Genomic DNA, 14,697 nt, shown 5'->3' on the forward strand with positions numbered 1-14,697 from the left:
GGTTCCAGTGTGGGCAGAATCAACTGGGGAGTGATTTTGTTCTCTGAGGGACATTTGTCATCGCCTAGAGACATTTTTGGTTGGGGAAGATTGGGGGTGCTATTGGCATCTAGCAGGTACAGGTCAGGGATGCTACTGAACACCCTACAATATCCAAGATCAAGACTTATACAAACCCAAGAGTTCAATGATGTCAAGATTGAGAAACCTGAATATAGGGGAAAGTTGGGATTCCAAGATCTGCATCTCTCTTGAATCCATTGACAGTTTCCTGACCTTGGCAAGATCACTTAAGTCTTGTGTCTCAGTTCTCTCATCCGTAAAATGGACTCAACAATTTCTTTAAAGGGTTTAGATGACTGAAAAGGAGCTTGTGAGACCGAGTGGTGATAAAAGATGTAGGAAGTAATTCCTATTTGAGAGGACGGAGTAATTACCAGCATTGTCTATTTCTCTCTGCTTTGAAGCACACTTACAAGGATTTAAGAGTTGCAAAGAGGTTTGGAAGAGTGTGTGAATTTGACTGATTCAACTGTATCTCCTTGTCGTATGCTTTAAACACATGAAAGAAAGATTTCCTGCAGTCTATTACAAGGGTCAATAAAAACCTATAAAACATTTCAACCAAACTGCTGCATTCTTTCCAATGTCAACTTGGAGTATTTTGAAATTATAGAAAGAGAATTTCTTTTCCACTTGAATACACGGATCTCAGTTTTCTTGCCCTTTTCATTTTAAAAATTATAAGCTTTCTTTGAAACTAAAAGCATTTATCACTTTTTAATAGGAAGTTGCTACATTAAAAAAAAACAGACTTTTAATTTATTTAGATAGAATTTTAGCTTATGGTGCTTTATGCATTCACTAATTCCACATAATAAATTCCTTATTCTTCGTTTAATAAACGGGGTGATAATATTTACATGGCAGTCACTAGGATTAAATCTAAATAGTATGTGTAGGGCAGTGCCTGACACAGAGTTAGTCCTTAATGGTTTCCTGTTGCCTTTACAAGAGATTCTGAAAGATCCTTAATACAGTGCTTAATAATCTGGTCTCCCCTTCACCCTCCTTTTCTTTGGGAGCCACTCTTTCTGTTCTACTAGGCAAATGCCTATTCATTCATTTTTCAGGTGTCACCTGGAGGCCACATTTCCAAGGAGATCTTGCCCATTCTCAAGATAAAGTTAGGTTGTTGGTGTGTGTAACTATGGCACCCTGTACTTGGCCAATACACATTACCTGTACAATTGGTTATTTGTTCAATGTTTGTCTTCCCTTCTCTACTGTAAGCGAAGGTGGAGAAAGAGGGAGAATGGGATCAAATATAACTTTTTCACTGCTGTATACCCACTTTTTTGATCCATGCCTGGTACATAATAGGTGCTCTGTAATATTGAATTGAATGAACCAATGCATGATAAGATTATCATCTAGAAAAGTAATAACAGAAAGCTGATTTCCTCTAGTAAAATAAGGCATTAGTTAGAAAGCAGTTTTGTGGCACCACTGTTAGTGGTTGATATTGGAGAATATGTTGGAAATTGCTTGGGCTACTCATTTTTCATCATTTTGTGGACATTAGTAAGTTTTTCCATTCCATCAGAAAAACACAGTCTGGAAATATCTTCGTAGGGTTTCTTGAAATAAAAGTTTGTTGAAGGAAAGTCACCTAAATAATTTTGATTAGGAATTAATATTGAGTATCCAGTCAATTAGAGAAGGTGCTTAGGTATTTTTTTCCCTTTTCCAACTATATACTCACATGATTTGGGGTTCTTAGTGCTGTCATGGAAAGTAGGAGGAGAATGGCATTGTTTATATAGATCTCACCTTGGTCTTAAGCCATAAGACAGAGTCAAAAACGCCTATCCTAGTGACTGACCCTACCTTCTTCTAATTCTTCCTATTGAGGAACTTAATTTATAGATGTAGCCCAAAGCTGACTACTTTTTCTTTAAACCTTTTATTTCATATTTATTTTTAGTTTAAAATTTGATGATATTGCTTATTTGAATTGTGTTTTTATGTCTAAAAATAAATGCAATATATAGTTCTACTTATAGCATAGAATACTGGTTTTGAATTTACAGAAGTGTTAAAGGTTTCCTTTTAAAATAAAAGTACTTAAGCAAAGAAAGCGAATAAGAAAAATGCTAAATATAAGTGGTAGACTGATAAAACAAGATTTTGAAGTTTATATATAAATGATTAATATTTTAAAATCTTAGAATACTATAAAGTACTATATAATAGGGCTAGTAATATAGTATTATAAAATAGTTTAATGAGATGCTTCTCTTGGCTTATAAAAAGTATAGATGGGCATTTTCTGACTCAAGAGTACATATACACCATTGAAGTGATACATCTTCAAGATATTTTGTTTCATCTTATAGGCACAGTGTCTGTTCCAACTGTAAGATATGACCTCTGAGCCTGGGGAGTAATAGGTATCTAGTCTTCCCCTAACAAAGCAGACAATGACATATAGAGATTACCCCATGCCCCACCTGCTTTACTATTCTTATAGTTCAACTTATTATGTTAACAGTGTTAGAGTCCATTTTAGATCATAAAGCACTTATAACCCATCCAGTACTGAAGAGTTGATGATAACCCACATTCTTTGGTAAGATGTTATAGTGAAAAGTCAGGTTCTAGTCTTCACTGAAATTTTAACTCCGCCATTTATTAGCTTTGTATCCTGAGCCATAGGACTTAATTTTATAGTGTGAATTTCTTGATCTATCAGTGAGGGACAAGGACTAGTTATTATGAGATTAAGCTAGATATGTATAGAAAGCATATACAATCTTGGTTTTTATTACTATTAGAAATTGTTATGGGTTGAACCATGTCCCACCAAAAAGATATGTTGACATCCCAACCCCCAATATATCGGAATATGGTTTGTTTGGAAATAGTGTCATTGTAGATAAACGAAGTCATTCTAGGTTAGGATGGACCCTTAATTAATATGACTGGTGACCTTATAAGAAGGAAGGTGTGGAAACAGGCACACACAGATAACACCATGTGACAACAGAGACAGAGATTGGGGCAACTTCTATTAGGTTAGGCAGGGATTGCTAGCTACCACTAGAAGCTGGAAGAAGCAAGAAAGGATTCTACCTAGAGTCTCCAAGGGAGGATGGCCCTACTGATGCTTTGATTTTGGACTTCTAGTTTCCAGGACTGTGAGAGAATAAGCTACTGTTATTTTTAGCCATGCAGTTTGTAGTATTTTGTTATGACAGTCCCAGGAAACTAATACAGTAATGCAAAAACTATAGATTTTACAAAACAGAAATTACACACATATGGATTCTTCCTCTCTTTTCTCTGCTAAAGTCCACCTTTTGAAAACCTCCTTGGTCCTCAGTGTACCTCTTGAACTAGTTTTATTTTTCTCCCATATCCTTTCTTGGTTTAGGATAGTATGTTAAGAAAAAAAAACCCCACACATTGGCTTGGAAATGTGGTTTAAAAAAAAAGCAATCACTCAAAGAAAGAGACCACACAAACAACAAATAGGACAGAAACAAGAAGTGGCCACGTGAGAGGTAAAAGTGATGTTTGCTAAGCTGGAGGTATGAGAAAAGACTAGATGAGTGAATGGCGTGAAGATAAATAGAAGCTGGATGTGCAAACTATTACTTAGACGAGTACCCAAATGGAACCTTTCCTTGTCCAATTCCAGCAACCCTGTGTTTCAGAAGGGAATTTTTATATCATAATTTCTACATGCTGAGTATAGTATAGAAGCTAAATTGCTTCTCATTTGTTTTTCAAGATAAGTTCCTAAATTTTGCTCACTTGTTCCCTTTGAAAACGTTTAGGTTAGTTTTTGCAAAGCAAATCTTCACCCTTTCATAAGGGAACATGGGAGGATAGAAAGATACTTTCTTGTCTGTCTCCCCAGGAAAAGTACATCTGAACAAGGTATAGTCTTCTCACAAGGGGAAAAGACCAAGTGGGCCCCTCGAGCAAATGAGTTGGCTTGACTGTCTTGCTTCCCCAAGTCCTGTAATGTCCCTTCTTCTTCCAGGATTCCCCAGTGTAGACTGAGGGTTGGATTCCTTTGGTGTATCCTTGGACCACTGGAGGATTTAATATTGAAATGATGAGCTCTAGAGATACACTCTCAAGATAAATAAAATATGTGTGTTTAAGCTTTATTATTCTGGTCATGTTGATATTTATTCCAATCGAGTTGTGATTTACTGAAAACTATTGGTGTGGTTTCCTCCTTTACTTTGTATTTCTTTACTCTCCCTGCCCTTCCCAATGGCCTTTATTTTTCAAGTAACATGGAAGAGGTGGGGAGAGCATTTGGAGAGAAAGAGGGGGCGGGCCCTGCAAACAAACTAAGCAAATCTGGTACTCTGTTATAATTAAAGCAAGCAGCCTTATGTTTTGGGTTGTGGAAAAATATACTTCAGTCCTTAAAATATAAATATTTTTAAGGGCATTGCCTATTATTGCTTATGATTATAATAAAAATCATCCTCGTGGTACAGTAACAGATTTTGCCCAAGACTGATTATTGTCCTTGACATCCCCTGAAGTCTTCTTAAAAACTCAAATATGAGGGCAGATCTAAGAATTAAAAAAAATAGACTATATCCTGAAGTTGACATCTTAACATACAGATAAACACGTTCTATACAAGTTTGCCTTAATTTCTTATTGACAACTTTATATTCACTTAAGAAACACTTCCATGTCACTTCCTGTGTATCAGGCATTATTTTAAGGGCTTTACAAATACTTCCTTATTTAATCTTTCTAACATTTCTGTGAAGTAGGCATTATTATGCCTAATTCGTTATTATTATTACCATTAATACTATTATTACCATTAATTAACACTATTTTAACATGAAGAAACTGAGGAACGGAAAGATTAAGTAACTTGCCCAAGGTCACGTAGCCAAGGATGGCATTTGAACCCAGACAATCCGGTTTCATGGTCTATGCTCCACTGTACTACGTCTCCCATTTTTGTCCATTAAACTTTTTATTTGTGCTTTTTTATTTTCCAGTAGAAGAAATCCCATGGCAAATTTGAAATGCAAAAATCCATTTTAAGTGAATTTTTATCCATCAAATTTATCTTGTATGAAAACTTCTTTTTCATAAACTGTTTTCCTTAAAATAAGATCTATATATAATTGCAAATGTCTTTGTAATAAATATAAAATATAAACATATGGAATCTTTCCCTTTGAGGAAAAAAGGATTTTGGTAATCGTGTGTAACAGACTCCTTTGTACCATAAAAATTCATAGTCTTCTATCTGACGTTTGTGTTAGGAAATTCTAAAATTTCTTTTGCATTTCTATGCTTCATTTGAATCAAGCAATATGTGATAAAATGTGCTGGCTCTTGGTCTGGCCATTTCTTTAAGAAAGGCAACCTTATCCACAGTTATTTTTTCCCTGCCCCTCCCAGATTATTTTCCAGTGAAGTAAGGGAGTAATCATGGAAGATCGCCATATGGTAACAGTGAGCCATGTCAAACACACCCACCAATGGTAAGTAAGCCACCAATGACTAGATGACTTTCCATTTATGACCTGATAAGCACAAGTACTATCGTAGGTACAGATAGTGCATGTTGTAACACACAAATTGAGACATTGCGTTTGAATGCAAGGCAATTCTGACTAGTTTGTAGTGCAAAATCCGAAGTTACCCTTGCAACCAGATGATAAAAAGATCAAACACACTCAGTCATATCTGTATATGAAAAACTTTGAGGAATTTTAAGAAATCATCAGATTTTCCCTACAGTTTCCAGGTATTTTTTTTCATTTTTTTAAATGTTTATTTATTTTTGAGAGAGAGGGGGACACAGAGAGTGAGTAGGGGAGTCAGGGGAAGAGCAGATAGAGAGGGAGACACAGAATCCGTAGCAGGCTCCAGGCTCTGGGCTGTCAGCACAGAGCCTGACATGAGGCTCGAACCCATGAACCGCGAGATCATGACCTGAGCCAAAGTCGGACGCTTAACCGACTGAGCCACCCAGGTGCCCCTCCAGGTATTTTCTTTTCTATGGAACACACACAGATGCTTTTCTGTTGCTCTTGGACAAATAGCGTATGTAATGAGAATGTGTCTGCTCCTTTTGTTTCATTCACATGATATTTTAATGATTGGAAATTTAGTCAGAATTGCTAAGGATTTGTTTGTTGCTGAAAATATGCAGGAATAAAAGGGAGAGGTGTCCTACACAGAGCTAGAACAGTTGGTATTTTTCATCCAGTACCAAAATTTTAAAAACTATCACCTACCCTCCATGTCCTCCCTTGTACCTCAAATAAATGGTAGCCAACAACCACAAACTCTTATCTCCACTCCCAGAGGACTGTGGGAGTTTGATGACTCAGGTCATCTCAAAGAGAACACTACATCCTAGAGAACAAGCTGTTTCTTTTAGTTGGAACTACACAGTAGCAAACAATAATACATAATAATAGCAAAGGTAATGCCATGAATGTATGACCTCACTCTCATTGTGATTTTCCTTCAGGGCTTTCTGGGAGGGTCCTGAGAGCAGATTTCCTGGGTAGCTGTGCAGATTCTCTAGAAAAGCCCATGTCTTTTACCCTCTCTTTTCATGAATGGATCAACACTGGGAAGGGAACAATTGAATTGAGTGTATCATTTCCAACAATCACAAAGCTTTCACTACAGATTTCAAAGGAATATTCCAACCACAACAGGCACTGAAATGTGAGTACTGAGAAAAAAATCCATTGGATTTTTGAAAGGGCAGTTTCAGTTCTGTAAAAAGCTGCAACTTTATCAGCTTATAAAGCAAGCCAGTTCTCTAGTGATTTTAGCCCATGACATGTTACTTCTCACTTTTGCTGTTACCTACTTGGAGCCTGGTTGCTCTGGTTTCAGTAGTAGGTTTGTGTTGCGTTGGTTGATTGAGTTGGTTGGTTAAATTGATTGAGGTATGAGCAAGGACAACTTTCAACTGCTGAAAAGATACAGCCATTGCCAAGAACAGATAAATCTCTTCCCTTTTCTGAGGAGATCAGTTATTGGGTCAATTGTGGCTGAGAAGTGGGAGATGATCATCCCTGATGAGCCCAGGGAACCCTAGCAATATCAGGACCTCTTAGATAGTCTAGGCCTTTCCACTCCAGGGCCTCCAGTACAATGTGCAAAGTGAGAATGTCTACATTTCTGGAGTGGCCCACAGTCAGGGCTTTATAGTTGATCTCAATCTGCTCAAATGCAGGGTTACTCTGAGGCCTTATCCAGGAAACAGATAAAGATACTTTATATGACAGTGATCACCCTTTTATCTGGGAGATCAGGCACAGTCACCTTCATTAGCCAAGGGGCCCCATTTCACAGAACATGACTGTGTGAATTGGTCTGGGTCTTGTCGATTCATTTTCTCAGGAAGCAGACGTTGAGATGGAGGTTAGCTTGTAGGAGTTTATAGAAAATACTTTTGTGATTAGCACCCAGAGAAAGAAAGGTAAGGAAGCAGGACTGAGAAGAAGGAGAAGTTGGAGGATTGTAATGCGGTCTCAGTGTAGGCTCCAGCCAATTCTATGAGGGACTGGAAGGATGGGAGTACCTTTCAGATTTTGTCACATTTGGATGAGGGGTCAGGCATTTATATACCCCACCCATCAATCAGTTGGTTGATGTGGACTGACCTTGGATGAGGTGTAAGCTTGAGGTGTAAGGATGTGTCCTCAGCAGACACCATATACATAGGGATTGAGACTTGAGAACTGTCTACCAGAAGCACTCCTGGTATCTGGGGAGAAAGTCCTTCGTTTTTAAGGGGGAGTTTAAGTGGAATATTACAGTGTCTACCACACGAAGATGTGTCTCGAAGGTTATTTCCATACATGGTCCTCCCAGCAACATATTCAGAAGAAATCTCTGAGATGATAGACATACTCTATATCTGCACTAATCAAGTAGCCTTAGCCACAAATTATTATTAAGCACCTAAAACGTGGTGATAGTGATATTGAGAAACTAAACTTTTTTAGAAAATTTATTTATTTTTAAGAGAGTGCAAGCAGGGGAGGGCCTGAGAGGGGGACAGAGGATCTGAAGTGGGCTCTGTGCTGACAGGCTGACAGCAGCAAGCCCAATGTAGGGCTTGAATTCATGAACTATGAGATCATGATCTGAGCCAAAGTCCTACAGTCAACCGATTGAGCCACCCAGGTGCCCTGAGAAACTAAACTTTTAATTTTATTTAATTTCAAGTAATTTAATTTCTAAATTGATATATAATTCACATATCATAAAACTCACCCTTGTAAGTATATAATTAAATGACTTTTAATTATATTCACAAAATTGTGCAACCATAATGACCCTGTAATTCTAGAACATTTTCAGCACCCCCAAAAGAAACCCCATACTCATTAGCACTCAGTCCCCATTCCTGCCTCTCTCCAGCTCCTGGCAAACAATTTATTTTCTGTCTCTATGTATTTGAGTGACCTTATAGAACAAATTAGCTGGCTTTCTCTCTTCTTTTATTTTTTGAAGCATCTACGAAGGACTGGTTTTAATTTTTCTTTAAATGTTTGATAGAATTCATCAGTGAAGACATCTGCTGCTGGGCTTTTCTTTGTGGGAAAGTTTTCAATTACTGATCCAATCTCTTTACTTCTTTATAGGTCTATTTATGTTTAGTTCCTGAGTCAGTTTTACTAGTGTGTATTTTTCTAGGAATTTGTCTATGTTTTCTAGATTATCTCATTTGGTGGTATTGAGTTGTTCATATTATCTTCTTAAGATTATTTTTATTTTTGTAAGGTTGATAGTAACATCCCCTCTTTCATTCCTGATTTTAGTAATTAGATCTATGCTCTTGTTTCTTTGGCCTGTCCTGCAAAAAGCTTGTCAGTTTTGTTGATCTTTTCAAATAATCAAGAAATGGTTTTATATATTTTCTCTATTGTTTTCCTAGTCTCTATTTTATTTATTTCCTCTCTAGTCTTTATCATTTTCTTTTTTTTTTCCTTGTCTAACTTTAGTTTGTTCTTCTTTTCCTAGTTTCTTAAGGGAGAAGGGTAGGTTGCTGATTTGAGATCCCTCTTCTTTTTAATATAGGCATTTACAGTGATACATTTACCTCCATGCATTGCTTTAAATATATGCCATAAATTTGATGTTTTGTTTTCATTATCTCAAAGTATATTTGTTATTTGTTTTATAATTTCTTATTTGATTCATCCCTTATTTAAAAGTTTGTTGGGCGCCTGGGTGGCTCAGTCCATTAGGCATCCAACTTTGGCTCAGGTCATGATCTCACTGTTCATGGGTTCGAGCCCTGTGTCAGGCTATGTGCCGACAGCTCAGAGCCTGGAGCCTGCTACGGATTCTGTGTCTCCCTCTCTACTTTGTCCCTCCCCTGCTTGTGCTCTCACTCTCTCTCTCAAAAATAACCTTAAAACAACAACAACAACAACAACAACAACAACAACAGTTTGTTATTTTCCACATGTTTGTGTATTTCCCAAGTTTTGTTCTGTTGTTGATTCCTAATTTCATTCTGCTGTTGCCTGACAATATAATTTGTGTGATTTCTATCTTTTTAAACTTATTGAGACTTGTTTTATGGCTGAACATGTTGTCTATGCTGGAGAATGTTCCATGTACATTTGAGAAGAATGTTTATTCTGCTGTCATTGGGTGGAGTGTTCTATAGATATCTCTTAGTTAATTTATATTATTTTTCAAGTTTTCTGCTTCCTTGATGACCTGTCTAGGTTACTGAAGTCTCAAAACATTATTGCTGAATTGTCTGTTTCTTCCTTCAATTCTGTGATATATCTCAAGTTATTTGTGTCCTTGAATCTAAATTGTGTCTCCTATAAACAGCATATAGTTAGATCATTAAGAAAAAAAAAATCATTTTTGCCAGTCTCTGCCTTTTGATTTGAGTATTTAATCCATTTACATTTAATGTAATTACTGATAAAGTATAAGTATAATTTATGTCTGCCATTTTGCTATTTTTTCTATGTACATTATAAATTGTTTGCTTATTCCTTTATCATTGGCTTCTCTTGTGTTAAATGTATATTTTCTAGTGTACCATTTTAATTCCCTTGGCTTTTTCTTTTTATAATTTAAAATATTTTATGATTGCCTTGGAGATTAGACTTAATATCTGAATGTACAACAATTTAGGTTGGATTAATATCTACTTAATTTCCAATAGTATACAAAAACTTTGTTCCTAGATAGCTCTGTTCCCTCCCTGCTCCATTGTGCTATAGTTGCTTTATGAATTACATTTTTATATTATGTGCCTATCCACATGGATTTATAATTATTGCTCTATGCAATTGTCTTTTAAATCAGATAGGAGAAAAATAGAGTCTTTGCCAGTCTTTTGTTTTTTCACATGGATGTGAGTTCCTGCATATAAGCCATATTTCCTGTTTCTTTACATGTCTTATAATTTTTTGTTGTAATTTGAACGTTTTATATAATGTGGTAACTCTGGAAATCAGATTTAAACCCACTGCAGGATTTGTTGTTGTTGCCTTTTGTTTGTTTAGTGGTTTTCCTGAATGAATTCTGTAAGTCTGCATTATTTGTCACTGTGACCACTAAAGTGTCTGCTTGATTACATTAGTAGTCAGCTAATGTTTGTACAGAGATTCCTTAAATGCCTGGAACCAATAAGTCTCCCAGGCTTTATTGAGAGACTCTGTGTGGGTGTTGGAGCATGCCTTCTAACATTTGGGCAGACAGTTTATAACTGTGCTTTAGCCTGTATTTCCTGCTTGCACAGAGCTTCAGGGTCAGCAAAAGGTGAGAATTTAGGGCTTTCTCAAGTCTTTTCTGGGCATGTGCACAGCCTTACTCATGTATATACAGCCTAGATTCCCAGAAATATATTAGAGCTTTACAAAGCATACTATGGATATATTACTTTCCAGCTTTTCCTTAATTTTTTTCTTAACTCATTTTTTTTTTTTTTTTGCCCCAATTGTTAGTGTTGCATTAGACAGGTGTGATATTAAACAATTGCCACTGATTGTTCTCAACAGATGACTCCTGTTTTCACTGATCAAACTGTAAGGTCAAATAAAGGCAGGGCCTACAAATGGAGCTTGCAGGTATTTTGGGGGAGCTTCAAATCTGTTCTCCTTCCAGTGGATGTTAGGCTGCTGTTTTCAAAACTAGTATGATTATAAGGCTGTTTTGTTTTGTTTTGTTTTGTTTTGTTTTGCTTTGCTTTGTTTTGTTTTTAAGGTTACTATGGAGCTGAGAGAGAGGGATTGCAACTGGGTCAGTTAAAATTCTACAAAGCTAGTTATTCTTACCAAGAGCTAGTATTTTCTTTTTATCAATGTGCCTCAGATTATTGCAAACCTTTGGTTAATTTCCAAAGTTCCAAAGATGGTAACATTGACCATTTTTTTCAGTATTCTTGTTGCTTTTATGGAGGATTTGATTTTCAGAAGTCCTATTCTATTTTTGTTGGTGTCAGTCCAAAAGAGTGCTAGGTATTGTGCTGTTCGGCTCAGATTTAGCCTTTGAAGAAGACTTGACCTCCACAGAGTTGATGTGAGTAATGAAGACTCAAATAGAGAGGTGTAGTAAGCCTTGAATGATATTCAAGTTGAAGTTACATTAATTTCATCATTATAGAGTGCCTCATTCTTCTTTTCAAAGAATTCCCTTAGCAGGATATAGAGGGACAAATGAGTTCTGGGTAAGAGTTGATGTATACAGTAACAGAAGTCTTCAGTTTTGGCTCATAAAATAAACATCCTTGCTAATAGATGTGCATCGTTTGGGCATTTGTCTGGACTTTCTCATACTTGGGACACCAGGATGGATTTCTAAATTTTATTTCCAGTTTTTACTTATTTTGAGAGAGAGGGAGAGAAAGAATCTGAAGTAGGCTCTGAGCTCTCAGCACAGAGCCTGATGTGGGTTTTGGACCCACGAATCATGAGATCATGACCCAAGCAGAAATCAAGAGTCAGAATGCAAAAAAAAAAAAAAAAAAAGAGTCAGAATGCTTAACTGACTGAGCCACCAGGATGCCCCAAGGATTTCTAAATCTTGATCTAAATCACCTCTTTATTAATAAACTACTTATTTGGGTTTCCTGGGTGGGTAGAATGGAGATCTGTGGAGTGTGCAGACAATACTATTGGCAAATGCTGTATTGGCAAATGCTGTACTATTGGCAAAAGAAGTATAGGGTGGCATTTCCCAGACAACAAAGGCATTATGGGTAGAGAGCCAGTAGAGGACCTGTGAACAATGATTAATGATGGACAGCTCCTTTGCGTACTTTGATTTGGATGTTTTGTTTTTGTTTTTTTCTTCCTGGGTACCCAGGACCACGATTATTCACTTAGCACTGTGTTTGGATTGGATAGCCATCTGTCATTGGGCTTTCAAGGCCTGGTTTACAAAGTTGCCTTAGTTAATTATGATTTGATACAGAAACAAATGCTAACTACTACCAATTTCACATGGATGCATAATGATTCTTGGTAGCTGAGCATGGGGTACTCTGGGGGACAATGCATGGTGAAGTTAGTCAGTTCCTCTTATACTACTAGGCCATGGCTGTTTCTGGACTGGGTATGATGCTCTAGACCCGATACCTGTCTACTAAATGACTGCTTCTTCATGATTAGGTGCTGCAAAGGATGAAGAATGAACTCTGGGAGCCCCAGCAGTAGGTGAACCAGAGAAGTTGACTACATATGTTTCTTTCTCATACTTAATCTCCAGCCAGGAGCTGAGAATAAGTACCAAACCTTGCTTCATAGAAAATTTAAGAGGAAGGGGGAAGGTTTGGTATATAGGGTTTTAGGATGGGATGGAATTTATTACATGAGGTATAACATAACGTTCTTTATAATAATTAGGACAATAGACCAACCTCACAGAAAAATCCTCTTTCCTTGTTAGGATATTACTGTGAACTACAAGCAATTTGTTCCTGTGTAGAGCTGCAATATTAACAAGAAGCTGTGGGTCTGATGAGTTTTCCTTCATCTCTCAGGGCAATGGAGTATGACGAAATGGGAAGGTAAGAACATTTGGAAGATCAGAGCGGCTAGCTCTGTTGCCTGGGCTCTGAGGACTGTGAGCCTTACTTCTGGCATTGTGTTTACATCCCACAGCATTGGTTGTATGGCCACTGGGTAAAGGGCTTTCAGACCTAAGGCCTCAAGTATGATTCCCTATTTTGGTTGAGGCCTGGCCAGCAGTGGCACTATGGGCCAGAGCCTATCAAAAAATTAATTAATTAACAAAACAAAACAAAACAGCTCTCACCAGATCTGTGGCTGATGCTAAGAGTGAGACTGTGTGGAGACAAGAAATTTAGTTGGAAGTTGAAGCTGAGAAGCTCAAGCAGAGTATACATTGGAGTTTCTAATATTAGTTGCAGGGCCAGAATAAGGGAGCTGAATATGAAAGCAGGAACATAAGGTAGAACCTCTATCTGTATTTGGAATGGTCAGTGTTTACTGAGTATGCCTACAGTGGTGGGGCAGGTTCTAGGCACCAGGGGGTTGTTCTAGTAGCTTACTTAATTCTTGCTACAACTTTAGGACATACGGACAACTGTTCCCATCATTTTACAGATGGGGATACTGAGGAAGGGCTAGTAAATGGTAAAAGCAGGATACTAACTCTGGAAGTCTGGGTCCATGGCCTGAGCTCTTGACCACTATTCTATTGCCTCTCCTGACACACCTTGCCTATGGTATTCATGTGCACACTTCAGGGCTACAGTGAGTGGACTCAGTAAGGGCTGGAGTGGGCTAGCAGCACGTGCAAACAACGACGTGCAGAAATAGACCTTCCGGAATGGGATTAGGCAGGTTGACGCAACCTGATACTGGAAGAAATAGGATCTCATGGCCCTAAAAAGGATGAGATCCAAGGTGAAAGGTTTAACTGAGGCAAGGAGAAGGGACAAGACATTTACTGAGTGGCAATGGAAATAGGCGTTGTTGACTCTTACGGACCCAAGTGATGTTCATTTCTGTCACTTTCATTTCCTTCATTTCTGTCACTAATGTATCAATCATTTCCATTTATCAAGTTGTTCTTGGTCAAGTCTGGAGTCAGCTATTTTACGTGTCATTCTGGTACGACTTCACTGAGATTTATTTTTTCTTCTACCTGTAAAATGGAATGAGAATTGAATCGAAGAATTCATTTGTAGGGCTTGGCACTGAGCTCAGCACACCCGAAGTCCTAGATTGATGTCTGTTTGCTCTCTTGAGACATCCCTCTGCCCTCTCCCCACCCTACCTACCTGCGTATAATAGATATCCGATGCATATTTGGTGATTGCCTAAGTGATGTCTAGTCTTTTACATACATGTGCAGAGTGCTGTAGGTCTCAACTAAGGAAACTGAGCAAATTAGTGTATTCACAAGCCTCCCTTCATCACCTTCCGTTCTGGAACTGGTGCATCCGAAGCACGGTCCAGCTCTGTGTTGACAGACGCACAGTCCGCACAAGCTTCAGCTGCAGTGTCAGCACTAGACACCCTAGATGACAATTAGGAAGAAGAGCAAACAATTCCAGGAGAAAGGTGTCCTTAAAAGTGGTGAGCGGCAGAGTAAACAAGCAAACGGCTCTAAAGGAATCAATCATTCAATCACCGCCGATAGCCTGCACTGTCCAGGGGGATATTA

General features: G+C 37.8%; 1 long non-coding RNA gene across 2 annotated transcripts in view; it reads left to right on the forward strand.

The window, feature by feature from the left end:
* Positions 1-14,010, forward strand: part of LOC113602356 (uncharacterized) — a 115,088-nt gene extending 101,078 nt beyond the window's left edge. For both annotated transcript variants that reach the window (XR_003423786.2, XR_008291483.1), the window contains exon 4: positions 12,952-14,010. This is a non-coding gene — a long non-coding RNA (uncharacterized LOC113602356). The remainder of the gene's footprint in view (positions 1-12,951) is intronic.
* Positions 14,011-14,697: the final 687 nt, after the last annotated feature.

Source organism: Acinonyx jubatus, chromosome D3, assembly GCF_027475565.1.
Source record: "Acinonyx jubatus isolate Ajub_Pintada_27869175 chromosome D3, VMU_Ajub_asm_v1.0, whole genome shotgun sequence".
In the NCBI taxonomy this organism is placed as follows: domain Eukaryota; kingdom Metazoa; phylum Chordata; class Mammalia; order Carnivora; family Felidae; genus Acinonyx; species Acinonyx jubatus.